Genomic DNA, 15,310 nt, shown 5'->3' with positions numbered 1-15,310 from the left:
GATCAAGATTCAAGATATTTCATATGTCAGGTAAATAGTTCAAACTTCAAATTAAAACTTCATAGGCACAAATATTCACATTGAAATTCACTCGAGTTCTAGACTCCAAACTACAAAATAAAAAACACCTTAAGGAAAATCAGTATGCAGCGAAATATTATTAAAATATAAAGCTCAGCGTGTAGTTGGAGATCCTTGAAAAGAAGCTCATTAGAAACAAAAAGTCCAAATCTATTCATAGTATTGGTAAGGTAGAGGGACTAGGAAATTGTAAATATTGCTGTTAATGGATAGCCAGGTTTGCACTTTTTGTTGTGATTTGGATCAAACAACTAAAGCAAATCATTCAGCATTTGTCACCTCTCATTTATTTTTGGTAAGAAGGCTAGGACAAAATAAATGACACAATAGAACACATATTTCTTCTAATGCAGACCACAATCTAATGCCAGTTTCAAAAGTTACTTTCTCTGCGTGGATGTTGACGGAAGCTCCCAAGTGCCTTGTGGGTGCCACTTGGATGCAACTCACAGGCACCCAGATGTGTCCGGATGCCTAAAATAGGCATCTGCCCGCATCTGGGTGCCTGTGAGTGGCATCTTTGTGGCATCCACACGACACCTATCCTCCTTGGAGCTTTTGCACACATCTGCTTCAGTATCCAGTCATTCCAGGCAAGTATTTGTAACTAAGTATATGATATCATTTAATATATTAAATAGTTTCATCTTTACATTTTTTTTGAGAAAGGGGTAAATTTTTTATTTAGAACAAAACAAGTACAAAGCAAGGGCTCAAGGTCAATCCAGGATCTCTTAATCAATCAAAAGAGCCCATAGAGCATACATCTAAACAATTTTGTCTTCTACAATCAGCTTGTCCTACATTGCCTTACGCTCTTGCCTCAAGAGGCCCCAGCTATCCATATCCGACCCACTTGGTTATTTTGAAGCCCATTTTGCCAAATAATCAACTACCCTATTCCATTCCTGTGGGATGTGAATGAAAGAAATATGATCAAGCATTGAACACAAATTAAGAATCCGTTTGACTATGACTACTGATTGCCAATTAATCTCCTCTAGATGTTGAGCATTCAACATATCAATCACTATTAGAGAGTTTAACTCACAAACAATCCTCCTCCAACCAAGAGAGCATCCTCTTTTTATGGCACAAATAATAGCTATAGCCTCCATAAGCTTATTAGAGTGACATCCCTTATAGGTAGAGATGAGGAAAACAACATTTCCCTTGCTATCCCTATCAACATTACCAATTCCTTCATGTCCGGAGTTTCCTCTAGAGGACCTTTCAATATTGACTTTTAGAGGAGGTAGCCACTTCCCATCCCTATGAATTTTTTGTTTGATTTGACTCAATCACTTTCTACCAGAGGAGCCATCTTGGCTACCAACAAGATTTATTTCTTTATCACAGCTAGATCACTAGGATCCACATGTCCAGTAATGTCACATTTTACAAGACTAGTTTCCTGAATTCTGCAACCAATTTTTCCCCAGAGAAGGCACTTATCATTTCAAAATCCTATAAGATCCTCCTATTGATTTCCAATCATAAATTCCAGATGATGAATGTTGGACCAAGAAGTAGAAAAGAAGATTTGGCTGAAGGACGGCCCTAGCTGTCTCAAATCTCCACTAAAGAATTTGCATGAGCACAAGCATGATTCTATGCTTGCCGCCATAGGTGTCAAAGCTCTCTAGCATAAGAACAATGAAAGAGTAGGTGAGACACACTTTTCATTTTTCTTACAAAGAACACATCTAGACGGGCTTTGGAAGCCCCTCTTTTATTTTTATCATTATATTATAATTTATTCATTAGTAATTTTATTTATTTATTATTCTAGAAAGGGGACGTCACATTGCCATATTTTATATAGACAAGGCAGCTTTTGCACTTGACACAACTAGCTTTTGATGAAGAAGAATATGACTATCAGATATTGATTGTAAAACCTCTTAAATCTGTTAATATTGATAAGCAATCATTTTCAATTTTCTGACAATATTTCTTTTCTATTTGACTATATGTATTGCAATGCATGTACAATGTCTAGGCATTTTAATCTATTTTTATATCAAGTTGGATTGATAACATGGCTACAAGGTTAGTTTCATAGGCATCTCTTTTATATTACAATGTTTGACCAATTTCCCATTAACAACGTTCTTGTGGGTTGTGTTATAACCAAAGAACCAAAAATCAGAATCGGCAAGGCTTACTCGAATCGTGAATTGCCTATAAATCACCACTATGAATCGGCAAAGTGAAAAAACCCTTGGAATTTAAAGATTTTAACAATTTAAAAATTGTTTCATGCATCCTTTACTAAATATAGCTAAAAAATACTATAACATCATCAAATAGAAGTTAACATACATAAACAAGAAACTTAATTGATAGATCCATCACATACGTAAAATGTAGATTGTAGCTTAAGTAAATAAAAATCATAGAATCATACTCAATCATGACATAGATATATAGATTATAGAATTATAAATGTTGTCAAATCATAAATGCGTGTAAGACGAAGATCCATAATGATAAAACCAATGAAAGAGTAGGTGAGACACACTTTTCATTTTTCTTACAAAGAACACATCTAGACGGGGTTTGGAAGCCCCTCTTTTTTTTATCATTATATTATAATTTTATTGTTATTTATTCATTAGTAATTTTATTTATTTATTATTCTAGAAAGGGGATGTCACATTGCCAAATTTTATATAAACGAGACAGCTTTTGCACTTGACACAACTAGCTTCTGATGAAGAAGAATATGAATATCAGATATTGATTGTAAAACCTCTTAAATCTGTTAATATTGATAAGCAATCATTTTCAATTTTTCTGACAATATTTCTTTTCTATTTGACTATATGTATTGCAATGCACGTACAATGTTTGGGCATTTTAATTTATTTTTATATCAAGTTGGATTGATAACATGGCTACAAGGTTAGTTTCATGGGCATCTCTTTTATATTACAATGTTTGACCAATTTTCCGTTAAAAACATTCTTGTGGGTTGTGTTATAACCAAAGAACCAAAAAGTGTAATCGGATCAGAATCAGCAAGGCTTACTCGAATTGTGAATTGCCTATAAATCGCTCCTATGAATCGACAAAGTGAAAAAACCCTTGAAATTTAAAGATTTTAACGATTTAAAATTTGTTTCATGCACCCTTTACTGAATATAACTAAAAAATACTATAACATCATCAAATAGAAGTTAACATACATAAACAAGAAACCTAATTGATAAATCCATCACATGCGTAAAATGTAAATTGTAGCTTAAGTAAATAAAAATCATAGGATCATATTGATTCACGACATTGATATATAGATTATAGAATTATAAATGTTGTCAAATCATAAATGCGTGTAAGACGAAGATCCATAATGATAAAACCAAATCAAAATGGCATCAAATCATAATGTATGTAAGATGAAGATCCATGAAACACGTCTATCTGTAAAATCAAAGTGTAAACAAAATGAAAAATTAAGGCTCTAGCTCAAGCCTGAGGCTCATCATCATCCTCAAGCTCAGTTGCAGCCTCAGGATCAGACTCGACCTCTGAATGTCTTCTACAAAGGTGTCTAAGATAGGTCCTAAAGGACCGATGAGCCATAGCCCCGCATGTGAGATGGGTGCATGAACATCACTAGGGTCTATATCCCTGGTGTGTTGTGAGGTTCTCACACCATCACCCCAAAATTTTGGGGACCCCCTTTTTTGATCGCCTTAGCAAATATTTTTGGAGTTGTCCAAATTTTTTTTTTAAATTTGAAAATTTTACTCTTTGGACATCTTTGGGCCAAGATGGGTGTGTTTGGATTTCTTTCTTCACTCGGTCTTAACTTGATTTTTCGGAGTGAGTAATTTTATCTTTAGGCCGAACAAATTTCAAAGAACAACACTTGGCAATATAAATTTACAAATTTTTGGGCTTAGACGAATTTTGAATTGGATATAATTGTATAGACTTGAACATTTTCAAAATGATTTTTTTAAAATTTAATTGTTTTGGAAAATCTTAAATTTTCAATGAAAAAGAAAATTTTGTGATAGTGAAATTAAATTGGAAAATTGATTTTGGATGCTAGAGAAAATAATTTATTTTGGAAAAAATATAAAATTGCATTGCAAAATGGAAAATGAACTTAATTGCAAAATTTTGCATTAAAATTGTTTAAAATTGCATAGAAGATTTTTAAATGTTGAAAGAAATTGGTAAATTAAAAGTGAAAATTGATTTTGGCTTGTTAGAGTTGATTTTAATTATAGTTTAATTGCTAAAATGTTATTAAATGAATATTTTTAACATCTCCAAGGCTTTCTTAATTTTATTTTGCCATCTTTAGTCCTAATCGGCAATTAAATGTGCAAATTTCACTATATGCAAAATTAATTTTGGCTTGGCATTTAATTGGGACTATTAATGAGACATTAATTTAATTGTCTTCTCCTATAGGTGCAAGTCGGCCAGCTTGGAGGAGTAAAGGGAAATTGGTATAAGAGGGCTCCTCCCTCTCCCATTTTTTCATTCCATCACAGCCATCTCTTGCTTGGTGATTTTTTTTTTGGAGCAACTTTCTTCTCTAGCTAGGCAATTTTCTAAGGAAGGGCAGTTCTATGGGTTTGGCGATTTTTTGAGGGCAGATTTCAACCTTGGCAATGATGGAGTAGACTTGAATATTCTCTATGCTTGGCGATTTTATTTTCACAAAAGGAGGCAATTTTCTGCCTTAGCCGATTTTCCTTGAGGAGCAAATTCTCATGTGTTTGGCATTCTCCTTCCTCCAAATTGAGCGACTTTTAGACCTTGGCAATTTTGTTGGGGCAGATTTAAGTGCTTTCTTCTTGTTTGGCGATTTTTGAGGAGTCTGATTTTCTTGCAAAGAGCTACAATTTCAATTCCAAATTTGGGCGATTTTACTTGGAGGAGGAAACACATGATCAAAAGTCTGTTTTTTGGCAAAGTGTGGGCAGTTTCCAAGAGATTAAAATTCTAATTTTGCAAGGAGGCTTGAATTTTTTTTAAGGTCTGATTCAAATTCAAAGGGAACCCGGCTATTGGTAAAGGTAAAATCAAAATAAAATTCAATTCATTTTAGAGCTGAATATTGGTTTAAAGGCAGATTTTACTCCTTGTTCTTGCTTGGTTTCGTTTCCCTTATGTTCTTCTTGCATTCATCATCCACCACTTCATCATCCCATCTATAGGTTGAAGATTAGAGAGATAAGTGTAGATTTCATGATAGGACACTTGGGGAGGCAGAAATAAGTTAGACCACACTAAGTTGAAGTTGGGAGATATAAGTGTAGTCCATCCTAAGGTAATGAAGAGGCAGAAATAAGTGGTAGTCCCACCCCTATGTTGAAGGTTGGAGATTGGTAAGTGTAGAGATAGGACTTGGCGAGGTAGAAATAAGCTAGGTTCCATACATAGAAAGAAGGTTGGAGATCGATAAAGGTAGTCCATATCACTTAGAATGAAGGGGCAGAAATAAGTGTTTAGGATGGTAGATGTTAGTGCACGCAAGAATCCAAAAGGAACGAATACCAAGAAAGACAAGGAAGACATGATGCCTAAGACCACATTCTTCTCGAAAGTGAGGCGGATAAGTGATACCAATATCAGCACTATAAATATGATACAACTAAAGGATAGACTGAAAGAAGGACAATCCCCCATGGCAAAGAAGATCTACAAAAGCGAAATTGTACACGCAACGGCTTTCCCTCCTACCTTGCCTTGTCTAGAATTGGTAATGGAATGTGCATCCTGGTTTGATTTGGTTAGTAAATCCATCATTTTTGATGAAGGGAAGAGAGTGTTAGCCAACATTGGCGGACAAGTGATTGAAAAAGCATTCAACATCCCCCAGTACAAAAGCATGATAGTGGTAATGATGGATCAGGCGGCTAAGTTATTTCAGGATAACCAGGAGGCTTATTTCATTTATCTAAAGCAGGATTGGCTACACGAAGGCAAGAAGGTTGTTACCAGATCATCAAGGCTCATTGTGTCAGATTTCAAATCAAAGTATGGCGATCTCATTGTGCTTTTCAGCCAGATTATGGGCCTAGCTCAAGGTATGCAATTTGAAAATTGGATGCACTTCTTTATTGATGAAATTGAAAAAGGAAAAAGAAGATTCAATTAGGCTAGGATCATAAGCGAGAATCTAGAATTGTAACTTAGGACCGTACAAAATCAAAAGCAATTCTATATGGTGTCCTATCTATTCTATCTGATTGCGAAATTGTATGGAAATTCGAGACTTAAGGCCTTAGGAGTAATTGGTAATGGGCTGGGGCAATGTTTGGTGCATGAATGCTATCCACAGCTTCATTTGCACAACAATAAAGATTATAAGATATTTTGTGATGCCTTTGCCATGAAAACGGTAAGGATATTACAAGGGACATCGGCTAAGAGGCTTTCATCAGAGGCAGAAGCAAAAGTCAAGAGGTATGAGAGTTGGTTCATCCAATTTGCACAATTCACTTATATTAGAGTAGCAAGAAGCACAGTATGTCCCAAGAGGCTTCCAAGGTACCCACCCGACAAGGTAGTTTTGATGGAATTGGCCAGGCAACTTGAGCATTATGATAGAATGATGAAACTTAAAGGTAAGACAGGCATTACCTTCTCATTTGGAATTGACAATGATAGTTGTCCCAATCTTGTCGCCTTTGCAGTTGCGAAGGAAGAATTGGAACGGTATCATCTAGCATGGTATAGAGTAAGGCAAAGATTTGATCCTAATGGTCTTATCAAGGCATCTCATGGAAATACATTCAAACATGTTCCTACTATAGAAGATTTCTAGGCCAATGCATAGGATGACTTTCACGTGAGAAAGCTAGCTATCTCGAGATTGTCAATGAACATGATGAGGGCAATCAGATGGAGAGGCCTTAATATTCCCGATCAACTAGAAGATGATGAAAATGTGCTAAGAGAAGACTATGAAATAGTGGAGGGAACAGAGTTGAATTCAGTGGATTGGAATGATCATTAGGATCCTTCCTCGGAGGCAGTTACAAGGGTAGTTGATTGTACACCGAGTCATCGTACAATGTGAAGTTGAGGAAACTACAAAGTCAAAGGGTACACCTTATGAAAAAATGAAACCAAAGGAAGGTCCAACGGAGTCAGTCGGACAAAAGGGTGAAGGGAGTAGTCGACAGCAAGGAACAACTAGAAGCAAGAAGAGAGGTTTGAAGGTTGAAATGGGTAAAGAACATCAGGAACCTCCAACAAAGAGACAGAATGCAGCGCCATCAAAAGAGAGCATAATTGAGGCTAGAAGCCAAGAAGATAATACAAGTGGACAAGGGGCCTCGGTAGAGGTGAGCTCTGATTTAGAATCAAGCGGTTACAGTGACAGCACCGAGTACTCTCCTCTCTCAGAGAACCAACACGGAGAAGATGTGACAGTCACTAGTGGAGAAGAGGATTGACCAATTGTTATTGAGGGAATGAGCCAGGCGCCCGAGGCCATTGGTGATGCTTTTTTAGTTGAACCGAATCTAGATTTAGGGAGATGCATTGCACCACTATGGTCAAGGCAAATGCTTATGCCAAGAGGTGAGGTAGTGACTGCTTAAACAGTTGAAGACATCTAAAGATTAATGGAAAAGGGTGATAGCGAGAACTAGAGACAAATAGCAAAAACAGTGGCAAAGGTAATTAGGAGCGATAGTGATGGTCACCAAAAGGTTTAGATCGCTATACCAATGGTTAACAAGGCATTGGATGAGATTGTAGCTCAAGAATATGAAATAGTAGAGCATAACTTGGGAATAATCACAGATGACATGGAATGTGAAGAGATCTAGGAAGGCATCGTTTCAATCAGAGAAAGGTTAAGGAAGGCAAACGAAAGGATTGTAAAGTTGGAGGTCGAGAACAAGTATTGGAGAGATTGCCAACCTATCCAACAATTGCATCAAGTAGCCCTTCCACAAGACAGCGGGATCAACACAGAAGAGATATCTGCTTAGCTGTGTGAAGTAAAGGATTGGATCCATGATACAATCCAAGATGGGCGAAATTTCTTGCCTTCCTTTGTCTCGACATTCAGGTCATTAGTGGTTATTAGAGAAAAATTCAGAACATTTGAAGGCGAGTGGACGGATTTCTTCTAGTCAAGGACTTAGCCATTCCTAGGCTACAGGCATTCATTGAGCTACCAGAGAAATATTTGGAAAGAGCCAAGTTGGTGGATGAAGGAAGATTGAGTATGGTGGAGTCTTGGTTTGTTGCCTTGACTATTAGATTGAGAATACTTGAAGAGGTACGGAATGAGATTGCACAACACAGCCCAGGCATTGACACTTCCATTTCAACCATGATGAGCAATGTTGGGGCTGCGCTTGATTTTGAAGATATCAAAGAGGAGAACATCAATGAGACGAAATTCGGATTGAGATTGGATGAGTTGGGGAAGGTTGCCATGAAGAAACATTTTGGCACCCTTGCCTCTCTCAATGCCTTTATCGGATACGCAAAAGAATATGAGAAGGATCATGAGAAAACACTGCAAGCAGCGAGCAACATGATGAATTCAGCCGAGCTCAAGATGAAACATATACCTTGCCCTCTCATGAAGGAAGTCAACGACAAGCTAATCAAGTTCATCACTTTGGCTAAAAGGATGAAAGAAAAGGGTAGACTATATTAGAAGATCGTTTGATGTAAGCCCAAGTGGCAAATTCTCCTTCTTCTTGGGTAGGATAGGTGTCTGATTTTGATTGCCTACCATTTTCGTGCCTTCTCATTGGTCCATTGACGAGGTGGCATCTTCTTATTGGCCGATGGAGTGGCAACGCTAATTAGGGTTTCTAGGATCCAATCTAGATTGTTGGTTTTGCCTGTTTATCTCTACTGTTGGTTGTAATTTTGGCCTCTATATAAGGCCATTTGCTCTCATTTGTAAAGGGTTGAAGAAAATTATTGCTAAGATAATGCCAAAATCAATTTTCTTTCTCATTGTTGTGACTTGCATGGTGATTACGAACTTTTGGTATTGTTGCATAGTTTCTACTTCCAATAGTTAGAATAAGATTTCCTTTGAAGTTGTTAAAATAAATTTCATTTAAAGTTGTAAGTAGAGAGAAAAGTAGATGGATAGTTGCATGGTAGTATTGTTGGATGTTTGATAGGGATCTATAACTAGGCCACTAGCATCCTAGCGGCTTGTTGGGAAGCCTTGTGTGGTAAGCTAGTTCTTTTCCTTTGAATCACTACATCTATGGAGGTGGAGCTGTTGGTTAGCTTTCATTAGATTCGATCCCCGTCCATTTGTTAATCTTTCCATTCATAGGAGTAGGAGTAGAATAGCAAATAGTATAGTATTTGGAGTTTCGAAGAAGGTTAGGAAGGCGTAAAGTCATTAGAACACTCACCCTCCATCACCATCACAATCTCCATCAACATCATCTAGAACTCATACAAAAACCACCATCCCACCAAAAACCCAAGTTGTCCTCAAATGAAACAGCGTAAGGCCGCCTACATGATTACCAGCAAATCACATTGATATACTGAGTTAGTATCCATAGGTGTAAGGAATATTGGAGTTATTCTCATGTCTTCATGAGTATTAACTTTTCAAGAGAGGAATTGAGGATTTGATATTCCATATCAGGTGTTCAATTGCTATTTGTTATGTAGTTGTACAAAACTGACATCAACAACGTGCTCTGTGCATGCACGTGTGCATCTACTAGTGCCTGAACATGCTCTAGCCTCCACCTCTGCCATGGCCACAGTCTTTGCCTTTCTATCTACTTGGTCAAACCACTCATGGTCTTCCTCACTGAAGATTGTTGCATTTGTATCCTCAGTGAGCCACTCTAACTTTGGATCAACCTCCTTTAGAATGATTGGAGAGGAGTCAGTGGCCAAAATCTGTTTGGTCCAAAGGTAGAGGTTGTAATAAACAAATACAAGATCATTCAATCTCTACACAGACAATCTGTTTCACCTCTTTGAGTGGATATGCTCAAACATGGACCAACTATGTTCACATCTGGAAGCGCTGCTAAGCTGACTCAAAATACAGATGACAATCTTCTGAAGATTTGGGGTTGATTGCCCAAACATTTGCCATCTATATGAAATGAGGGAAAAGAAAAACAATTAGTCTCATTTACAAGTACAACTTTAAGGCTAAATTACAAAATCATAAACTAAAATGCATAAGTTGTAACAATTTTGAATTAACTTTAATAATATATTGTTTTTATCTGGCTGTAATGATGTATGAGCCTCTATGGCCATCCTACTAGAGAAAAGTGGCCCCTCCTTATTATTGAATTTGTTTAGCTCAATGGTTGCAGTTGCGGCACTACCATTAGGACTCAACCTCTACATAATTGTGTATAGGCCGGAAAGAAGCTCCTTATCTGCCTTGGAAATTAGGAAGGAAACGATATGCTGGATTAAGATAATAGGCAACTCTGCATGGATGGGCCTATGGAGCTGATGATGCCATCTCCTATTAATAATGTCCCAAATGGGGCCATACTTCTCTAACACTCTTGCATACTGGGCTCTAATGGCCTCCTTGGCCCTATCCATGCCCTTATATATTTAGCCTATAGAGGGCTTCTCCCCATCATCAGTTCGTAAGAGAGATACAAAGGGCTCACTGATCTGCATATAATGTAAAAAAAATAAAAATAAAAATTATTAAATAATAAAAAACAATACTAAATGTTAAATTGTAAAAAATTTACCTTGATTATTTCTTGAGTAGGTGCCCAAAAACCATCCTCATCAAAGAGGATATTCCCCACATCTATATTTGCGATGGTCTTAGCATAGGAAGAAGAAACAAATTCCTCCCCAACAATCATGCGCCTCAGTTCTTCCCTTGATGCCATCAAGGACTTTAGTGTGATGAAATTCGAGGCAAACTTCGTGATGCCCGGATGAGTTAACTCCATATTTTCGTGTATTTCCTCATTGTGGCGAGGACAAATGCATGATCGAATATAATATTGCATGTACTTTTTGCCCTTTCGACACATGATATGACCCACTCAATCTTACCAATGTCCTCCAACATGAGGTCAAGGCAATGTGTGGCACGAGGAGTCCAAAATATAGTGGGGTGCCTCTCCATCAATAGTTTGCTTGTAGCAATTTTAAATTAATTAGAATTTTACACATGTTAAGAAACTTAGAATTAGAAAAGTTCAAAATTTGATAAGTGAAATTGTTAAACTTAAAACTTAAAACTTTACCTACACCAACATAACTTGCTGCATTATCTGTCACCACCTACATCACATGTTCTTCCCCCACCTCTGCTATGACTTCCTCAACAACCTCACACAAGTATGTGGCATTTTTGACTTAAGAGGAAGCATCAATAGATTTGATGAACATGGTGGATCCTACAAAATTGAAATAGAGTGAAACATTTAATTATCGTGATTATGATTCATGGACCATCAACAAATTAACAATCAACAAATTAGCAATCAACAAATCAAAATTTTAATTAGCATGTAAGAAAGTAGAATGATCAATCACCTCCACAGGAAACAAGAAAATTGAGGAGTGTTCTTCCCCTCCTATCTGTCCAACCATTAGTCATGATGGTGCAACCCTTTATGGGCCATTCCTTTTAGTGGTCGGCTAGCTCAAATTTCATGTCCTCTATCATTTCATCTAAGAGGTAGCCACTCAACTCAATCTTAGTAGGGTCTTTAAAGCCTAGACCACAAATAGTTACGACATCTATCATGCCTTACCAATAAGGAGTCCTGTCACAAATAGATTATGATTAGAAATTTAGATAACAAATCATTATATAATATCAAATATGAATATACGATTACAAAAGTAGAAATATTAAATAATTAAAAAGGAGAGCAAATAAAAAAGAAATAATTACTTCGCTGCAATAAATGAAATGTTGCAAAAGTACCAAAACTTGCAAATTTATTTTCTGGTAGCATCATGAATCTCCTTGTTCAAACTACTCATGCTCTCAAGCGAGGGTTGTGAGTTAGGATTAGTGTGTGGCACAAAGTAACAATCCAATATGGACTTCTGCACTCTAGGCTGAAATATAATAGGCCTAGGCTTAGTATAAGAACAAATAGCACTAGGACAAGCACTAGCACTAGGACTAGCAGTAGCTCTAGCACTAGCACTAGGACAAAATGGAGGCCTAGAAAAATCCTCTCCAACGCAACTTACGGATGCAGATGAGGGCGTGTGGGAGCCAATAGCACCTAACTGTTCAAGTTGTCTTTTCTTATTTAACTTCTCTTGTTCCAAAGCCTCTAATGCCATATAACATTTTTTTTTTGCCTTAGTGGTTTGTTTAGTGCACGGGGTAATATCATGTCCAGCTATGCCTGCAATATGATATTTGAATCTATAGATGCCACTTGAGTTTATTTCTTTACAAAAGAAACATTTTGTTTGATATTTTGTTCTTCCAGGAAATTCTTCAGTATAGATCCAAGCCTCATCCTTTTTAGGTATTATGGAAAATGAAAGCTAAGGTTGCTGCAATAAGAAAAAACCATTACGAACTTAAACTAAAAAAAAACAGCAAACCCTGCATTATTTTTGAGCAAATTGTACAATGTAAAATCAAATAGATGTTTGCAATTTGTTATAAAAACCAACTGTAGGGTTTGCAAGATTGTACCTTGCAATTTGGTAAAAAAAATGTAGAAACTAAAAGACATTCAAGATTTATAAATGAAAACTTAAAAAAGTTGGCAAAATAATGAAAAATACACTAACATACAAAAAAAATCAACACTTACCTCTTGCAAATGAGTTGAGGAGTGTTGCTATTGGCTCCTTAAAGCTCCCAATGCAATCTTATGGCCACCCCAAACTAATTCTTGATCTCCTTGATGCTCTTCTTTCTTGCTGTTTGCAACCCTATGGTTTCTTTTTTTTCTTCTTCTCTCTCACTTTTCCTCTCTTCTTCTCATACCAAACAATTAGAATGCCCTTTAGGGTTATAAGAAAGAGGAAAGCCACAATAAAAGATTAAAAAAAGTGTTTTAATCTTTATATTTTTAAGTGACAGATTTATGCTTGCCGTGGCTGATTTTTCGAGCCAATTTAAGGTGATTTTGTGTGATTTTTAGTGAATTGCCATGAATCGCGATTTTGGCGATTTCTGACCCAAAAATTAGCGAGCCAATTCACTGACTCACCATGAATCGCTCGGCCTTAGTCGGATCGCCGAATCACCCGAATCGCTTGAATCATGGTGATTCACGTTACTCTAGTTATAACATTAAGTCCTCGGGTGCTCATTATCATATTGACACAAGTTAAGTTGTGACCCAATTTCTCAAGCATGGCATGCCCTTCTGTTCTGAGTAATATTAGCGATATTTGTTTGTAATAAAAAAATCCCATTTTACCCTCTGCAAAGTTAAATCTCTCACAATCATCTATGGAGAATAATCTGGTAGGCCTCCCTCCATGGGATCACTTGGTAACTTTACAAATGCTGTGCTCCATCACGTTTACTATTGTTCTGAACCAGAATATAAATTGAACGCATTTAAAATGGGGAGAAGTAATTCAAGATTATTTATGCTGTCAATTTTTCTAGCCTGATATTATGGCAGGAAATCGGGCATATGCCACAACTTGGGTAGAAAATACACATCATACTTGATGTTAGTATAGTGCTGTCAACCCATTCTCTGCACATATATGCATATTTTAATCATGGTCATGCTCTTGCTTGCATACTAGCTTCTTATTAAGAAATAATGAGACCCAACTAAATACTGTTCTGCATCATATGCAATTAGCTCTTTTATGCTTCACTGAGATTGTGAAAGATAGTTGTCTATCAATGTGAATTATTTTAGCTCTGTTAATATGAAGTAATGCCCAATAACCTGGACGGTATCAATTTTGATTATAGATGATCCCAGTTATTACATTGGATGTCAACCTACATCACATGATACATGAACACCAATTGGTTTATGTTGTATTGTTTTATTTTTTGACTGAATCTTACCCATGCCATACAAGGGTAGTTAGAAACACACTTGAATGCATCTCTATGGTCTTAGCTGACATTCTTCTAAGTAACTTCGCTATTCTGCATATCTATAATTTGCCTACAACCATGCTTCTTTCTTGGATGCTATTTTCTTATTAAGAAACTACATGATTGAACTGAATATTGTTCTGCCTCAAATATAATTTGATACTTAATGGGCTTGTGAAAGATAGCCACTAGGGGAGAGGACCCTACACTTGAACACCCTAACTTCACGTTTATCAAAATCCCACATGAAAATTTCAAATCGCTCCCATTTTTAGACAACAGCTTACCCGGTGAGTCGCCTACTTGTAACTAAGGTTTGAAGTCCACATCACCCACTATGATGCCACATCAGCATGCTTTTTGCCTAGTTGTCCAAAACAGCCCAAATAAAAAGTGAGACCAATGGTCGTGCATAAAAGGTACCCATACTTGAATAGCTGATCTGGCATCACATCATTGGTTAATTTTTGTAACTAAGGGTACGTTTTATTCAATTTTGGGTAGTAAGCATTGTACTAACCACTTTAAAGTCACAAGTATTGGTACAATGTTGTAAAAAAATTGGGCATTAAGTCAATAAGTGTAGGTATCAATAACTCCTATTACAACTGTTGAAACACGTTCAAGTACTGGGTCCTCTCCCCTATCAGCATTAATTATTATTTTAGTTCTCTTGCAATTTAATACAAGTAATGCCTAATAACATAGTATCAATTTTCACTACGGGTGATCCCAGTCATTGTATTGGATTTTAAACCTATATCACATGATACATGAACAATAATTAGTTTATGTTGCATCAATTTATTTTCTTGACTGAATCTTGCACACCTCATACAAGGATGGTTAGAAACAAACGGAATTTGAATGTATCTTAATGCTCCTGGCTGACATTCAGTTTAAGCAATCTTCATTTTTTAATCGTTTATAATGCATAATAGGTGTCAGACATTTTCAGTGTGGAAATTTATTTACCATAGGCTGAAAGATTTCAACAAAGATGGCTGTTACTAATTCCAGTTTCAAATTCACATGCTTGAATTATTATTATGTCTGACAAAGTATAGCAATCAATCAAATAAGCATCCGTACCCCTGAAAGTTCTGACACTAGCGACTAAATCCTGTCAAATTAAATGGTAAAATGTTACAGGAGTTGCAGAAACCGGTTTCATTAGTAGAGGATATCTGTGAAACCTAA

The 15,310-nt window shown here is 36.5% G+C and overlaps 1 protein-coding gene across 3 annotated transcripts in view; it reads left to right on the top strand.

Annotated features, from left to right (window-relative positions):
• LOC149548292 (1-acyl-sn-glycerol-3-phosphate acyltransferase) overlaps nt 1-15,310 on the top strand; it is a 130,025-nt gene that overhangs the window by 113,649 nt on the left and 1,066 nt on the right. The window lies entirely within an intron of this gene.

This window comes from Cupressus sempervirens, chromosome 7, assembly GCF_028749045.1.
Source record: "Cupressus sempervirens isolate cs-2001-9-10 chromosome 7, ASM2874904v1, whole genome shotgun sequence".
In the NCBI taxonomy this organism is placed as follows: domain Eukaryota; kingdom Viridiplantae; phylum Streptophyta; class Pinopsida; order Cupressales; family Cupressaceae; genus Cupressus; species Cupressus sempervirens.
This window is presented reverse-complemented; position numbering and strand designations above follow the sequence as displayed.